We start from the raw sequence: 16,815 nt of genomic DNA, 5'->3' as shown, positions 1-16,815 counted from the left end.
GGCTCAGGTCCAAAGAACACTCTGGAAAGGTGACTAGACACAGGACAATTCTCTACACCTGTGTATTTCGATACTATTAGCATATTACCCTCTGCAATCTGGTGGGGGTGGTCTATAATTTGATGGGGAGAGCTGACAAAAATTCACAAAATGATGTAAGGTGACTAAGTTAAAACTACAAAGGGCAGGAAAACACACAACCTCTTGAATTATCAAGACTGAGAGTGTTGGCAACCAAGTACTAAAATAAATATTTTCACCACTTGTAAATTCTTTGAGCAGACTTTTCTAACAACACGCAAATAAAGAGAAACAAAAATACAGAAGTCCCAAGTGGATATACAACAAAGAAAGAAAAGATGAGTGTCCCCCCCCCCAAAAAAGTCTCTTTTTCGATGCAGGTTCCTTGGTACACTGAGCCGTAAATTTGATGTGGTCCAAGGCATGGGCCCTCATTTGGCAACAACGATGCACTGTCTAGACTGTGGCTCCCTAGAGGAAAGGTCTGTGCCTAAATTATTTGTGAACTTCCAATGACCTACACAGTGTCTGGTACAAAGAAAACAATAAATGGTTGCTTAATAAAGAGAGGCTTGTTTTGAACCTTAGATCCTAGATTTAAAAAAAAAAAACTATAGATAAAGATGTTTGGGGTTTATTCACAAACTCATTATTGAACATGAAGTTTAATCCAAACAATAGGAGAAAATTTTTTTCAAGCTTTTGGTGGAATTAATTTTCTGAAAATGTTATTTGCCTACTTTTAATTTGCCACTTACCTTTCCAATCCAACAAAATCTCTTTCCTTTAGGGCAGGGTTAGTGGACCAAATTTGACTCTCTGAAGCAGTCTGCTATCTATTTTTATAAATAAAGTTTTATTGCAAAAAGCTATATGCAACTATTTATATGTTGTCCATAGCTGCTTTCATACTACAAAGGCAGAGCTGAGGACTTGCCACAGAGGATTGACCTGCAAGCCTAAAATATTTGTTATCTGGCCCTCTATAGGAAAAGTTTGCTGACCCTGCTTTACGGCATCATGTAATACTTAATATCCAATAAAACTGTGTCGTTTAAAATAGCTGGAAGGTTTACTGAGCTAAAGTTATTTACAAGTTAATTGAATATACTATTTACTTCTGGCCACTATGGTTTTATTATATCCTCAAAATTGAAATCTACCAAAGACATGCGTCGAAAAAAAAAAAGAAAACAAAAAAAACAGAAGTCTAATGATAAGGAAATTTTTTTCTTGCCACCTAACTTATGCCATGGTTTTCTTAAAGCCTTTGAGAGCCCATAGAGAGCAGAATAAACTTCATAGAGGTAAGAAGAGGAAAGGAAAAACTGCATAGAGAAGTTAAGAAGAAATTTAAGACTGTACCAACTAAAGCAGGGGACAAGGCACACAACACCTTCATCTCTTCACAGATGGAGCAAATGTGGTATTTAAGAGAAAGAGGTCTGAGTAATGGTAAAGAAAAAATTTTTTAATTGTAGAGAAAATAAGGGAGTGTTTTGTTTGGATACGTCGGCTTATCCAGACTAAAAGGCTATCACAGCAAAGTGCCTTTTGGGGAATATGCAATCCTAGCCATACACAAGGAATTCTCAGTGAAGACAGTGGGAAGAGAACACACGCATTTCCCCCTGACCTGTAGCCATTACACCAGAAGGTTCACTCCACCCAGCTTTCTGTAACTGGAAAGCAGCAAATTCCCGGAACCACCTGGAGCCTCAAAGCCTGCCTACTCATCCTCAGTGCAAACAGCTCTCCTGCCAGCTGGGAGGCCTCACCTTCCTCTGAAAGAACCTTGTTTATTCCTACCAAGTATACCCTCATCCCTCTTCCCTCCATCCAAATGCCACCTATTATCCTTCATGGTCCCATTCAAAATCCCAACCAGTGCACCTGTAGCAGTCAGAGGGACCCATTCACAAAGACGATAGTGTGAAGGTTGCTCCCGGAGTTGTACAACACGGCGGCCCCAATCCCGGCCCCTCCATAAAGTCTCTCCCATCCACATCACAGCAGGCTGGCAGTCCCTCTCTCTTTCCTAAAAGTATACATGTGTCTCATGCCCTCACCGGGCTCGCATTATGTATTTTTTCCATACGTAAGTCAGCAGTGACACTAACAACAAACAGCCCTCAGTGAGTCAGGCCCCGCGCTGAATGCTCTGTGTGCGTCATCTTGTTTAGTTCTCAGAATAATCCTATGAGTAGGCATTACCACCATTTTCCAGTTTCATAGGTGAGGAAGCTAAGACAAAAACGGTAAATTTGCCGGAGGCCACACAGCTAGAAAGTGGCTGAGCCAGGATTCTGACTGGGGTCTGTGATTCCAAGGCCAATGTCCTTAAATGATACTCTAACTCTCACCCAAAAGGTACTCAATGAAACTTACTTCGTAGACCAAAACTCTAGTTCAACCCCTAGCTACCCTTTGGTCTTTCCACTTCTTACTTAGAACAGCCCACAGAGTGGGAGAGCTTTGAGGCAGACACATCTCCTAGTGCTCTACCATCCCACACAGAGTGACTACAAGACTCCATTGGGATGGTACAAAATACCGAATATCCCTATTTTTCACTCCTATGAGCAAGCATATCACACGAACAGTTTACAATTACTTTCCACGCTTCTTTTGAACAGCCAGGCGATGCGTGGCTTTATCTTTGACCACTGAGCTCATCAGACTACACACCCTCAAAAATAAACACAGTTACAGGAGAGTAGGTCTGTTCCAGTCTACTCTACGGGTAGCAAAATGACTCTTACGGAACCTTGGAGCTGTGGTCAAAATGAAGACTCTCCTCTCCTTTACCTGTTCCCTCCTACTCCCAGTGAGATGAGGGATTAAATAAAACGCAGGCATCCAGCTCCCCATTCTGAAATGAAAATTCCATACTTAGAAAAGCATTAAGAAGGTCCCCTATCATGCTGGTTTCAAGTGTTTAATTATATGCATCATGTAATTATATTGCACACATACTTTGTCACTGTTTTCTACTGAGGTTGGCGGGGACAGAGAAACTCAGCGTTGGATTCTTAGTTTAATGGGCTTGTTTTTCTGCTTACTATACAGCTTGCTGGGTGAGCACTGGAGAGACAGTCTGATAAGCTTCAAAAGAGGTGGCAAGGAAAACCAGCCCCCTGTGGACGCTACCCATATGGAAACAGGCCAAGACTGGAAACACCTTTAGGAAGAAGGGTATCCAAGGTAAGCGACATCCTTCAGAGATGGATGAAACCTTGACTGCAACCCTCCTATTTTCCAATAAGATTTTGAGCTTTAAAAACAAGTGGATGGGGGGGGGGGGAGCCACAGCTGCTTAATCTGAAAGCATCTTTCAGTTTCCTTGCAAAAGTTTCCAAGTCAAGGAAGGGGAAGAATCAACACTTACCATACAAAGCAGGCCCTGGAGAGGCAGCAGTACCCCAGGGTACGGTCCCACCTGAAGGAAGTGCTCCCAGTGAAAGAAGCTACTATGAACCTAAGGCCCATAAGGGTGAGAAGTCAGAAGCTTATTTGGGAGTTTGCCACCTTGAAGCGTAGCAAGTGAGGAAGTAGTGAGAGGTGGCAGATGGGATGGGGTGAGGGTAGAAGCTACACCCAGACAGCTGTGGTGTTAATAAAACCGCAGCAGCTGAGCAGCATGGAAACAGGAGTCTTAAGCATCTGAGTATCTGAGAAGCAGCTGTGGTAATTTCTGAAATAACTTGGGAAAAAAAATCAAAATACAGCATTACACTCAACTGTTAGGTAGACTGCAAGTAGGATCCACGGATTAAGAATAAAACTAAAACCCAAGACACTAAGCGTTGCTCTAATGGCATCTACGCCCAGGGCCAGACTTACGGGTAAAGCCAGCTTATAGTGAGCTCTCCCATCTGGGACTTACAAGAAGAGTTCCCTAGAACAGGGTCCAAGACAGATCCACCCAGTATTTAAAACCAGCCTTTAACAAAGGCCCCGTATGGACACCAGACTTAGTCATTTGAGCCTAAGAAGAGCCTCCTAAAAATTCAGATAAACTTGACTAACTTGAACTCACCCATTAGAGCAAAGATAGAATGTGTAATCCAATCATGTAAAGGTTTTTAAAACTCAGCCAAAATGACTGGCAAATAGGACCATATGAAATTTTTCTTGCTAAAATGGCAAAAAACCAAAACCCTCCTAAAAGAACGCTTCCTTATAATTCCTTACTGTAAATCAATAACTGTACCGTTCTAAAGGACATATTGGTCCACACAAGCATTTTGGCTGATTCAAAATTTGGATGGAGAAACATGAGCCTGGGACAAGGGACAATGACATACATGTGAGGTAAGGTTGCAGACATGCAGAAGTCTCATGAATTCCACATCTAGACATCTGCGCCATTTCTGAAGGGCGGGCAGAGAGAGGGCTTAAGAGTAAAGACTGCCCAATTCACACACACTTCAGTGGGAAGATTCACAGATTATCAGACAGTTCTTGTGCTGTTGGTTATGCCAGGTCATTTTGCACTGGGTGTTCTGTGAGATTCTCATGTCTGCTTTGTCTCCCCAAACTGACTGCCCACCTTCAGTTTCATTGGAAAAACCTTGATCTGTATGTATCTGGTGCTTATGAGGAGGTGTTACCTGTCTGCTCAAGGAGCTCAAAGAGCGATGTAGTAAGCTCATTTAATGCAAATGGCTTTATAGTTCTGTCTCAACCTTCCTTCTGCAGCCGCCTACTTTTTCTAGGGCAGGGTAATGGAAATGATCTCAAGAAATGGGAAAAGTGGGATTTAAGTTAACGCAACTGAGCTTATTTCCCTTGGCAAAAGGACAGCTAGCTGACTAGGCTCAGAAATTAATTAAGGGGTGTCTGACCTCTATTAGTTATTTAAATTTAGTAGTAACTTTACTAACAAAGAGAAGGTGTTCCAGTCAGCTCGAATGAACGTCAGGATTCTTTGCTTTCAGCATACTGAATGACTGAACTCGCTGCACTTCCCTCACAGCTGTACACAGAATTTTCTTTAACGTTCAGCTGACATAGAAAAGTCAGAATCCAGTACATGAAAGGTGGTTTGGGGGTGTCTGTGGATAATGAAGGGAAGTGTGAGCTGTTTGGGAGCCAAGTGTTCACACGTGGGGCCTGTCTCAAAACAATGAATTACTTTCTCGCCGTCTTCACATTCTCCCTTAACTCTTCCCTCTCCAAGCTGTCTCCTCCTGGCACTTTTCTTCTTTAATTAAAGTATAGTTGACTCACAGTATTATATTAGTTTCAGGTGCGCAACATAGTAATTCAATATTTTTATAGATTATATTTCATACAAAGTTATTATAAAATATTGACTATGCTCCCTGTGCTGTACATTACGTCCCTGTAACTTATTTATTTTAGACCTCTTAATCCCCTTCCCCCATCTTGCCCCTCTCCCCACACTTCTCCCCTCTGGCAACCACTAGTTTTGTACCGGCGAGTCTGTTTCTGTTTTGTTTTTTAGATTCCACATATAAGTGAAAACATACGGTATTTGTCTTTCTCTATCTGACTTACTTCACTTAGTATGATAATCTCTAGGTCCATCCATGTTGCTGCAAATGGCATTATTTCAGTCTTTTTTATGGCTGAGTAATGTTCCATTGGGTATATATACTACATCTTCTTTATCCATTCATCTGTTGATGGGCACTTAAGTTGCTTCCATATCTTGGCAACTGTCAGTAATGCTGCTATGAACGTTGGGGTGCATGTGTCTTTTCGAATTAGTGTTTCTGTTTTCTCCAGGCATTCTTAACTCATATAGGGCCAAGTAACAGGAAGCACCCACACAGCCACACCACAGAGAGCTGGAAGTCCTGCAGGCACCAGTGGGAGAGGGGGTGCTAGCTCTCCCTTAGGAGGCCTTTTCCAGCTACAACACACCCCCTTCCTGCTCCTCAGCTGCTGCCACCCTCCAAACCTCGCTCCCAAACCACTCAAGCAGTCCCAGGGAAACCAGACCTTCATCCAGCCCGGACGCTTCCAATTCCACCCTACCCTACAATGCTGTTGTATAGACAACACTGTATTTTTTCAACCAGAGCATATATTACATAAAGTATCCCGAGAGCAATACTTACATCTTTTTCCATTCTTTGCACTAACAAAAACAGCCCCCAAAGAAAAATTTAAACCAATAATTTACTTCCATCATGGATTCTCCTTTCACCCAGAAAGTAAATGCTCTATAGCACTGGGCCACACCCCCCAGATCAAAACAGTGACACAAGCTAACAGAATGCAAACACTGAAGTCATGCTTCAATCTGGCAGAAGGGTAAACATTTCTAGGACAGTTTGCAAGGTTCAATTATCTAGATCGCCTGGTTAATTTCCTTTACATCTGAAAGAGTTCCCCCAAAGTCGATCATTTTCCAACAGAAAAGTCACTGCTAGGAACATTTTCTGGATAGGCAAGAAAAGTATACACTTGTAGTAAACTGACTCAACATTTTTAAATGAGCATCTTTACCAGGAGCTGACCTGTGCAGACATGATTATTCTATTGTGTCCTACAACTTAGTTCAAACAAATCTTTACTCTTGAAAACATTTATTTGAATAATATCCATTATCTACTATTTGCCACGCACTATTCTAAGATGCTGGGGACACAGCAAGGGATGAAATAGGCAAAAACTCCTGCCTTTTGGAGGCTCATGTTCTACCGGGGGGAAACAATACAGTCACATAAATAAGACACAGGGCATGTTAGATGGTGATCAAAGTGTGACGGAGAAAAATAAAGCAAGTAAGGCGAATGGGGTGGGGGCGTTATAACTTTAAATATCAGGGAAGACTACAGGGAAAAGGTAACATTGTTCAGAGACTTGAAGAAGGTTTAGGGAAGGAGCCAAGCCAGGTGGAGTCCTGGAAAATAACTTTCCAGGCAGAGGGAGCAGCTAGTTCAAAGGCCCTGAAAGAGCAGCGTGCCTGCTGGGTTCAGTGATCAACAAAAATCTAGAATTGGCTAACTATTCCATAATCTTGTTAAAGACTGTATCCCACATAGAGATTTCAAAAGGTTTCACTGTTTACAGTTCTGGAGTTTTCTCTTAAATATATATAGCCTTTGACATGACTGATTCATAGAAATGTATGTGTTTTGCTTTCCCCCATCCCTGCATGCACTGACAGCTTCTTGTTTGCAGTGACTTAAGTCCCAAGGGCCCTGGGAGTATGTTTAGTACCACAGCAACCAAAGCTAGTACAGCACTCAGATATGCTGTAAGTCAAAGATGCCTATATATGGATTCAAGGAAAGGCGTGCAGGAATCTCTACCTTTATCCCCTAACACCACAACATCCTCCTCCTTTGTGCTCCGGTGTCAAGGTAGTGAGAGGTCAGCAAAAAAATCTCCAAAAATGGTAATAAGCTCAAAGCAGAGCTGGAGGGAAAAAAGTACCCATCTCTGCACTTCCAAAATAATAATGTGATCCAATTTGCTTTCTTAAAAGTTACAATTTTTTAAAAAAGAAAAAAAGCCAAGAAGTCTAATTTTGAATACAGGGAAAGGAAAAGGAGAACTGAGTACGTAAAAGAACAGACTGTGAATCCCGAGTCCAGAGTAAGGTCAAGGGCAGAGTGAGAGGCCCCAGGACTAAGAGTCAGGCACACCTGGGCCCCCTCTGTGCTCCACTAGCTGTGTGGCCGTGGCTGTGGCACTTCACCTTTTCGAGGCTTTGCTTCCTCATCTGGGGGAGAGGATTCATAATCCGTACAGTGCTAGATGGTTGCAAAGATTGGAAGCGGTGCATGAAAAGGGACAGCGTGGAGAAAGGCCAATCGCCAAAGGTTATTATTGTGTGATTCTATTTATAGAGCATGCGTGAAATGACAAAATTACAGAGGAGGAGAACAGATTGAGTGGTTGTCGGGGCTGAGGGCAGGGGATAGAGAGAAAGTTGGCTATGATTATAGAAGGGGACCACGAGGGAACCTTGGAATGGAGCTGCTCGGTATCTTGACTATGGCGGTCACGTGAATTGTCACACGTGATAAAACTGCATAGAACTCCACACACACACACACACACACACACACACACACACACACGTGTGCATGTAAACCCTTGGAAATCTAAATAAGATTGATGATTGTATCAATGTTAATTTCTGGATTGTGAAGCTGTAACACGGTTATGCAATATGTTACCACTTGAGGAAATGGATGCAAGGCATACAGGGTCTCTATCCTTTCTTACAACTACATACGAATCTATAATTATCTCAAATAAGTGTTTAAAAAAAAAATCTCGGGCTCGGCTCTCCCAGACTACTAGGAGGTCGGCCCGCTGTTCTGGCAGCGACCCTTCCCTCTAATAAATTCTGTCTTCTTTAAAAAAAAAAAAATCTCATCACCTTAAAAAAAAAGTGGCTGGCATGTCATGAACACTCTCTAAGTGGCATACTGGGCAAGTTATCTGTCACCTACAAACCAGAACTGCAAGTTCCTACTTCCGGCTTCAGATTCCAGAAGAAATGCTGAGCGCCATCCCTGAGTGAGCACACCATGTGGGGGTTCATGCCACAGAGGTTATCACCACCACCATCTTCGGACCCCAGCCCTCCAAAACCTCACCAATATCCAAGTGAAATACACATCCTCTTTATATAACCAATGGAGAAACTTACTGACAGGAATCCACTTACCACACTATTTAAAGAACCTTTTTTCTGTCTGGGAGTAATAAACACATACACACTAATAAAAAAGAGCTCGAGAGCGAAAAAGTACTTTCATGGTCCAGAGCAACATGTTCCAAACTATTCTCCAACCAAGGAACACCAGTCCCCCTCAGGGACTAATAATTCAATAATGATAATGCAAAATTTTAAAATCACGGTCAAGTAAATTTGGGAAATACTGCATACATTTTCCCCCTCTGAGAGCTCTAGTGGGGGCGAGGGGCAGGAATCCCCTTCATTTAACTCAGCTTTTTCCAAATTTACTTGTTCACAAAACCATTTTATTATACCTACTGGCATCCTGAGAAATACTCCCAAGGTCTAGAAATTTAAAAATCATTCTACATCGGTCAGCTACTCACTACCAAATTTCTTCACCCTCTATGTACTTTAGAAGAGAAATGGATGGTTTTTCTATAGCTAGCACAGTAGTTTTAACTGCATGCAATTGGTCATCAATAAACGTTTGCTGAATTAGATACAATGCAGGTACAATTTCCAGGATGACAACTTTAGGCATAGGAGAAGCAGCATTTCCTGATGTTGTTGTTGTTTGTTTTTTAAGTCTCAGTTGAGAAAACAAAAGTGCTCCTTTCTAGAAGTTTCTGAACATTTCTCAGAAACTTGTCTCCTCCTGAGTGGCAGCTACTCACAACTAAAACAGCACTTTACCACATGGTATGATTATAAGGAATAAGCTCAAGACTAAAAACATCTGTACTCAAAACTCTAGGTCCTGAAATTCGATTAGCAAGATATAGGACCTTGCATACCAAAAATAAGGGAAAAAGCTGTAACTGCGATTATTCCTGGGAGAGGGAATGAGTTAAATTTGTCATTTCATGAAGATGACTTTAGCTTAAATGAATTTCGAATGTCAGAGAGTTTTCTGAGATCAGGCTTGGATGAGGGCAAGAGAAAGGTGAAGACCCTGAATCCTAGGGAGGGGCAGAAGAAGAAAGAGAAAAGGGAGGCAGACAGTATCAAAAACAAGCTCCATTTAATTCACAGGTACCTCAAGGCCAGAGACACTGGTTTACAATGACACATTTCCATTTATAGAAATATAGAAATAACCCATACTCAACTTGAAGAACCATAAACCAACTGGAAAATTAAAAGGAATTAATCAGAATAATTTTAAAAGAATGAAATTCATCAGAAGAATGAATAAGAAACAAACATTCAGGCTCTTTAAAAAATACACAAAGCGGGCTTCCCTGGTGGCGCAGTGGTTGAGAGTCCGCATGCCGATGCAGGGGACACGGGTTCGTGCCCCGGTCCAGGAAGATCCCACATGCCGCGGAGCGGCTGGGCCCGTGAGCCATGGCCGCTGAGCCTGCACGTCCGGAGCCTGTGCTCCGCAACGGGAGAGGCCACAACAGTGAGAGGCCCGCGTATGGCAAAAAAAAAAAAAAAGTGCTGGGACTTTCCTGGCATTCCCAATGAAGGGGGCACGGGTTCAGTCCCTGGTAGGGGAACTAGTAAGATTCCGCATGCCACACCACATGACCAAAAAAAAAGATTAAAAATCTAAAACAAAAAAAATTTTTTAAGTGCTTTTGTTTTTGTAAAAGACTAAACCATTCAGCAAGACTTGGCCAAACCTTCCATTTGCACAGTGGGAAACACAGTAACAACTGGCCCAAATAACCCTAAGGGAAGAGCCAGACTCAGGGCTTCAGAAATGAGCTAAAGCCTCCAGGTGGGCTTCCTGGTTCCCCCACTGTGCACATTAGGGCACTCACAGGAAATGATTCCCGTTGCGATTCCTCTGTTTCCACAGTCAACGGAAGGCAATCCCAGCAACAGGAAAAAAAAAAAAATTACTATGCCACTGGAGCTCAAAGCCTGCTGGATCATCAGAGCACCTCCTCTCCAATTCCAAACACAAACCCACATGCCTGAAACGCTGCCACTGAGGAGAGGCTGTGTGCCTGCCTCCAGGTCTTGCTCCGCTAAGTATCTTCACGTTTATCTTAAGCACTGGGCCAGCCTAATGGCTGATGCTCTTGCCTTCCTGGGTCCAGTGGCAAGTCAGCCAGGAGATCCTCCCGGCCAGGCAGAAAGAGCTTCGGTGAGCTAAGGGAAGCCAGCCGTCAGAGCTGTGTGTGTCTGAGAAAGCAGCCTGCCCTGCCACGCGGTTCTGAAACACCAGCTCATTAAAGTCTTCCAGCAGCAGGACTGAATGGTGTCAGCAAAAATCAGCGAGTCCAAGTCCTTCCGGCTTCCCTTTCTGGCCAGTATGGGAGAGTCTTAGCCCCAGCGGCCTTCATAGACCTCTGCCCAGCAGGAGGGAGCCTTCCCTTTAAGGCACTCAAGAAGCCTTTTCTGTGCACCCTGGCAGAAAAGGACAAACCATGGTCCCAATAATTAATGCACACCCAGCAGAGAACACAAATCAAACTTAGCATGATTATACATTCACAGTTAGCGTCCCAAACTGGGTGAAACAATCAGTATTCTTGGTCACAATGGCCACATAATAAAACTGCTATCCTAAGAGATTTCTAAGCACAACGTCAGTATACATGAATTGCATGTGGCTAACACGATTGCTGCTCAGATCGCTGGACCCTCCTCATGTCATATTTCTTAAATTGCTTATATACTAAGTTCCGTTGTTCTGCTGTACATTTCCTGGCTTTACTTCTCAGAAATGCATGGTACACATTGCCACTGTTTGCTAGGGGACCGGCCTTAAACAATCTATGGCTTCTCATATAAGCAGCTAGAGACTACTTATACCTCCTTCAGAGATACATCACTTCCTTATAATAATGACTCTGTATGACGCAACTATCACTGAGGCATATAGATTGGCTCTGAATGTCCCAACTTTATACAGCCTTTGATATGCTTTACAAATATTGTAATGTTTATAGGTAATGTGTTATTTGATTAATTTCCTAACTTTTACTTTTTAATCTCTAGCATGTGCTCTAACCCCCAGAAAACAGAAAACCCTGTATATTTTTTCTACATACCACATTAAAGTAATACCTCTCCTACCTTCATATTCCCTCTTTGTTTCTACTGTCTATCTAATCTAACCAGAAATGAAAGTACAAGACAATTACAATGCTTCACCCAGAAATGAAACCCATCTCTTATTTCACGGAAGAAAAATTACAACCAATACGACACTTTCTGCTGATGTTTTTAAGCCAACAGCCAAGACACAGCAACAGCATAAGTTGTGTTCATAATCTAGTTCAGAAATGGTCGGTCCATGCACTGAATTGGTTAAGTTTTATTTTAAACCAATATTAATTTTTATTACCAGAAAGTTTTTTTTTTTAAGTGCATGTAAGGCACTGTTGGTTACTCCTTGTATAAACAAAACCAGTGAATAAGACAAGTTGGTCCAAGTTGAGGGGTTAAAAGCTTACAACCCCACTCAATTAACTAAGTAGATTCACCCTGCCCTCGCGTAAATCATAAAGTGTGTGATTTCAAACTCTGAGATGATCACACCTAGAAATCTGAAGCATTCACAACATACCATCAAAGACAACGTGCCCACCACACCACATTAGTCCACCCCCAGGGAGTAAGGTTGAAATTCTTGTGCCTTCATTTCATTCACCAGCTACTTGTTAGAAAGGCACTTCAACTTAAGAAAATAGTTAGAGCTTCTTATCTCATTAACCACATAATTACAGGTTGTTTACCCTGAGCTGGGAAATTTACCCCTACCCAGGATAGACAGTAAATGACAGCTTCTCAAGGCTTACTAAACATTAATTAGAATAATAAACCATAAATATCTATGTGCTTTCAGACTGTGTTGAGTTTTGTGACACATATTTGTGACTCTGAAATTTCAAGTGCTTTCTCAATTGTATTAAAAAAAGAAACAGAACCTGACAACAACTGCCCCAAGAAGGAAATCCCAGTTATCTAATTTAATTTCATTTATTCTAGAGGTGAGTCCTCCTGGGGAAAATTCATCTAATAACGGACTTTCCTCAACCCTTACAGGTGGCTACAAAAATAATACAAAAGCCTCTGTTACGTCTCAGAACACAGCTCCCATCCCACCCTGATAGAAAAGCCCACTAAAATTCTCAAGTAAGGCACAAAACCCCCTGCAAAGGTAAGAGGTGGAAGAAAAGGCTGCAGTTAAAGGGTCCCCAAAGAGAATTCTGTTTTTCCCACCATTGTTTACTAAAGGCTGCACAAACAGCATCCTTCTAAAAGAGGGTCAGCTGGACAGACCACAGATTGCCAGGGTGCCTGCCTCGTAAACACAACTTAATGACTAATTCATGAATTCAAGAAACCACACAAGAGCCTAACAGCAATAAGGCCAATTAACTCAAAATTAAACAGCACCCAACACCTGTGATTCAGGCCCAGCAAGACAAGGGCATGGTTGCCAGGGGGCATTAAGAACTAGGGGAGCTACCATATGGGATAGTGGAGAGGGAGAAGAGCCAGGAAAAACAACCCTGTACATCTTTCCATGCTGGGACCTTGTGCTCAACTCAGAGAATATTTTCAGCTGAAGTATTTGGTGAGGTTTATACTTGCTGCCCCAAACATTCCCTCTCGTTAAACCAAATCTCTGGTTTTTCAAACCCTACCTCTACCTAGATTCACGGGTAGCAAGTTTGTAAAGACAATACAACAACTTGGGCAAATTCACTGAATGGCTGGCTCAGCAGTCTTTACAGGGAGGAAAGTCTGGCCAGAAGAGCATCTTTTCTGGACTAAAAGCCTCAGTAGGAGCATTTTGTAGAAGGGGGACAAGCAGCAGGGCAAGCGGTAAATGAACAAACATATAAAGACGTGTCTCACCCTACGTCACTGTGAAGCATACTCAGCAGACAAGATGCAAAAGTTCTGGAGATGTGTCGACTTTTATCTTCTTGTTACCTCTTGGGCATAAGATGGATGCCCTGCCTCTAAGCTCAAGCCCACGTGGAAGGCAGAGGAAGCTGAAAACAGGAAGGGATAGCTCCTGTCCCAGAAAAGCAAAACTTTCACAGAAAGCCCCAGCGGACTTTCACTTGTATTTAGTTGGCCAGAATGTATCACATGGCTCTCTCTAGGCCAGGGTTTCCCAGCCTCAGCCCTACCAACATTTGGGGCCAGATAACTCTCTCTTGTGGAGGACCAGCCTGTGCATTACAGGATGTTTACCTGCAGTCCTGGCCTCTACCCACACATGCAACTAGCACCCCAACCCCAGTTGTGACCATCAAAAATGTCTCCAGACACTGCCAAATGTCCCCCGGAGGGTACAATCACCCCGGGTTAAGAACCACTCTTACGCTAATCACCATTCCATAGGCTAAGATGAACAAGGGAGTGATGAACGGGGCAGTCAGGCAACCAACAGAGCCTGCCGCAGAGGCTCTATACCTATTTCTTTTTTTTTTTTTTTTTTTTTTAGCGGTACGCGGGCCTCTCACTGTTGTGGCCTCTCCCGTTGTGGAGCACAGGCTCCGGACGCGCAGGCTCAGCGGCCATGGCTCACGGGCCCAGCCGCTCCGCGGCATGTGGGATCTTCCCGGACCGGGGCACGAACCCGTGTCCCCTGCATCGGCAGGCGGACTCTCAACCACTGCGCCACCAGGGAAGCCCTCTATACCTATTTCTTAAATGTTTTCAAATGAGCTCACTTACCACCATGCTAAGTATTTTTGGAAAATTGAGGAGAAACAAAGTGCCCCCCCATCTTAGAAGTACTAACAATAAAATTTAAAAGTCAAGATTAATACACAAGAAATAATCAGCAGGAAAAAATATACTGTAAAGGACTTAAACCATAGAGAGAGGGAAGACATCTTTCATTTGGCCTAGATCAGGAGGGATAAAAGCACATAAGAGTGTAGCCTGGAGTCCGTAATGAAAATGTCGCTTCAGAGCAGAACCTGCTTTTGAAGACTCGAAATACTTAGACAAGTGGCCGGAGAGAAGGAAAACAATCTAAGCAGAAGTCATAGAGTGAGCATGGCTAAGAGCTCAGGAGCTACTCTTCAACAGGCCTGGGTTCTGACGAGTCAAGCCTGAGAATGGACAAGTCATTTAGCCTCTCTGTGCCTCAGTTTTATCATCTGTATAATGGAGAGAATAACAACATCTACCCCCTAGGGTTGTTGAGAGGATCAAGTGAGAGTGTTTGACAAATAGTAAGCAATCAGTTGTTAGTTTCGATTGTTATTGTACAGCTATAAGATGATATACTAATTAATATAATAAGAATTCAGAAAGAGAGTCTGCCTATCAGGAATCAGAGGAGTCCCTGTTAGAGAGTAGCTGTGATATTCTAAGCAGGACAACCAGAACCTAGAGTTGGTGGGTAAAGCCAGGCTCCTGATGGCCGTGAGATACTGGCTGAGATCCAGGCGGGACAGCAGAAGGACCACCCCGAAAGCACCATCCACACCTACCAAGAGGTGGCGGCAGGAGGGCTGGCTGGAATCTGTGGGTGATTTCTAGTAAACTTCCTTGCCAGCAGCCATGGTCCAGTCAATAACAAGACATATGTTATAAAGGAGTTGTAGGTTACAAAGCATTTCTACACGTACTAGCTGAGTACTTTGCATGTAACAAGCCCGTCCACAGCTAATAGAGAGCTACCCTGGCAAGAAGGGGTTCGATTTATCATGTGAAAAGTTACTGCCAAGCAAAGCCAATCTGGGGAAAGAAGTGAGAGATGTAAGACTTGCCTTTATAGCACAAGAGACATGGATTTGAGCCAGAAAATGATTGATTAATGCAGTACCTTTCATTGATTTAAGAGAAAATAGATAAGCATTAAAAAAAATTTCCAGTTATGCATTTTTATCTGTGAGCAGGCCACCAATGAGCCTTCAGAGTCCCAAACTCCCATCTGCTGGGTCCTGATTCTTTTATGATCAAAGGAGAAAGGATTAAAACACACACACACACACACAGCTACCAATTATTCCTGGTACCCTGTGCTTCCATTCAGGGTTTCTCTAGCAGTTAACACCTGCAGATGCTCCCCAGGGTTATACACATTCATCTTCCACTAAGTTTAATAAGTTCCATAAGGCACATAATAATAGTTTGAGGAAGTGGAAAACTTAGCCTTACCTAAAAAAAAGAAAACAACGTAAAACTACAAAGTACTCCTGTGTGCGCCTGACAACCACAAAGGGAGAGGACCAGATGAAGAGCAGGGGTGCGTTCTCCACGGCATGGTTTTGGTTGCTCCGCCCATCCTCACTTGTCCAGTTACCTGGGATCTTTTATGTAGTAATATATAGGTTGCTTTCTATCGTACCCACGACAGATGCCTCCAGCTTCTGTCAAAATTCAAGGCGTCCAATACTTTCTACAAAGTATCTGTCATTTAGTCCACTGCTGGGTTTCGATAAATACTGAACCTCAACAACTGAAAAGACTGATCCACTTATAATAAAAACCTTTGCCACGGAAGGAGTGAGTAGAAAAAAATCCACGTAGAAAGGTTTTCTGGTGGATCCACGGTCGCATCACAGAAGCAAAAAGTGCCTTTTTCTGATTTGCGGGGCAGCCTTACTTCTAAGCACACAGAAGTGATAAAATGAGACTTTTTTTCTTACTACCAGGAATGATAAATTTAAACAAAAATAAATATCATTTACTGTACTGTGTCCTCAATATTACACTGGGCATTTTACATTTATTATTTTCCCTAATTTTCACACAATAGGGTGGATCACCAATGTCCCTAATTTTCAGGGCAGGGCTCTGAGGCTCAGGAGGTTAAATAATTGACTCAAGGACATAGTAGAGAAGCTTGAATTCCAACGAGCATCTTTCTGACTTCCAACAGTGCCACACCGCCAGTACAGCTAAACAAGCAACAGAGCAACTTGGTATCCAACTAAATGCACCAAATACACTACAGTGATCAGTGAAGTACAAACTTTATTAAAGCCAAGAGTTATGAAAACAATTTACCATTCCATTCTGTCCACACTTGTTCTTTGAACTTGACTTTACCACAGCCTAGAAAACAGGCTGCTCACCCTTCCTTGCCATCAAATACAGCAGAATCTACAGCTGCCCCATCCAGTAGAAACATAACATGAGTTATGTCTGTAAGTTTCATTTTCTTGTGGCCACATTTTTTTAAG

At 42.7% G+C, this 16,815-nt stretch overlaps 2 protein-coding genes across 16 annotated transcripts in view; one reads left to right on the top strand and one right to left on the bottom strand.

Moving 5' to 3' along the window:
• Positions 1–16,815, top strand: part of LOC101335474 (cytidine monophosphate-N-acetylneuraminic acid hydroxylase) — a 260,691-nt gene that overhangs the window by 19,462 nt on the left and 224,414 nt on the right. For both annotated transcript variants that reach the window (XM_073810421.1, XM_073810419.1), the window contains exon 2: positions 3,091–3,225. The gene's annotated coding sequence lies outside the window, so the exon portion shown is untranslated. The remainder of the gene's footprint in view (positions 1–3,090; positions 3,226–16,815) is intronic.
• CARMIL1 (capping protein regulator and myosin 1 linker 1) overlaps positions 1–16,815 on the bottom strand; it is a 434,292-nt gene that overhangs the window by 232,538 nt on the left and 184,939 nt on the right. The window lies entirely within an intron of this gene.

This window comes from Tursiops truncatus, chromosome 10, assembly GCF_011762595.2.
Source record: "Tursiops truncatus isolate mTurTru1 chromosome 10, mTurTru1.mat.Y, whole genome shotgun sequence".
NCBI lineage: Eukaryota > Metazoa > Chordata > Mammalia > Artiodactyla > Delphinidae > Tursiops > Tursiops truncatus.
This window is presented reverse-complemented; position numbering and strand designations above follow the sequence as displayed.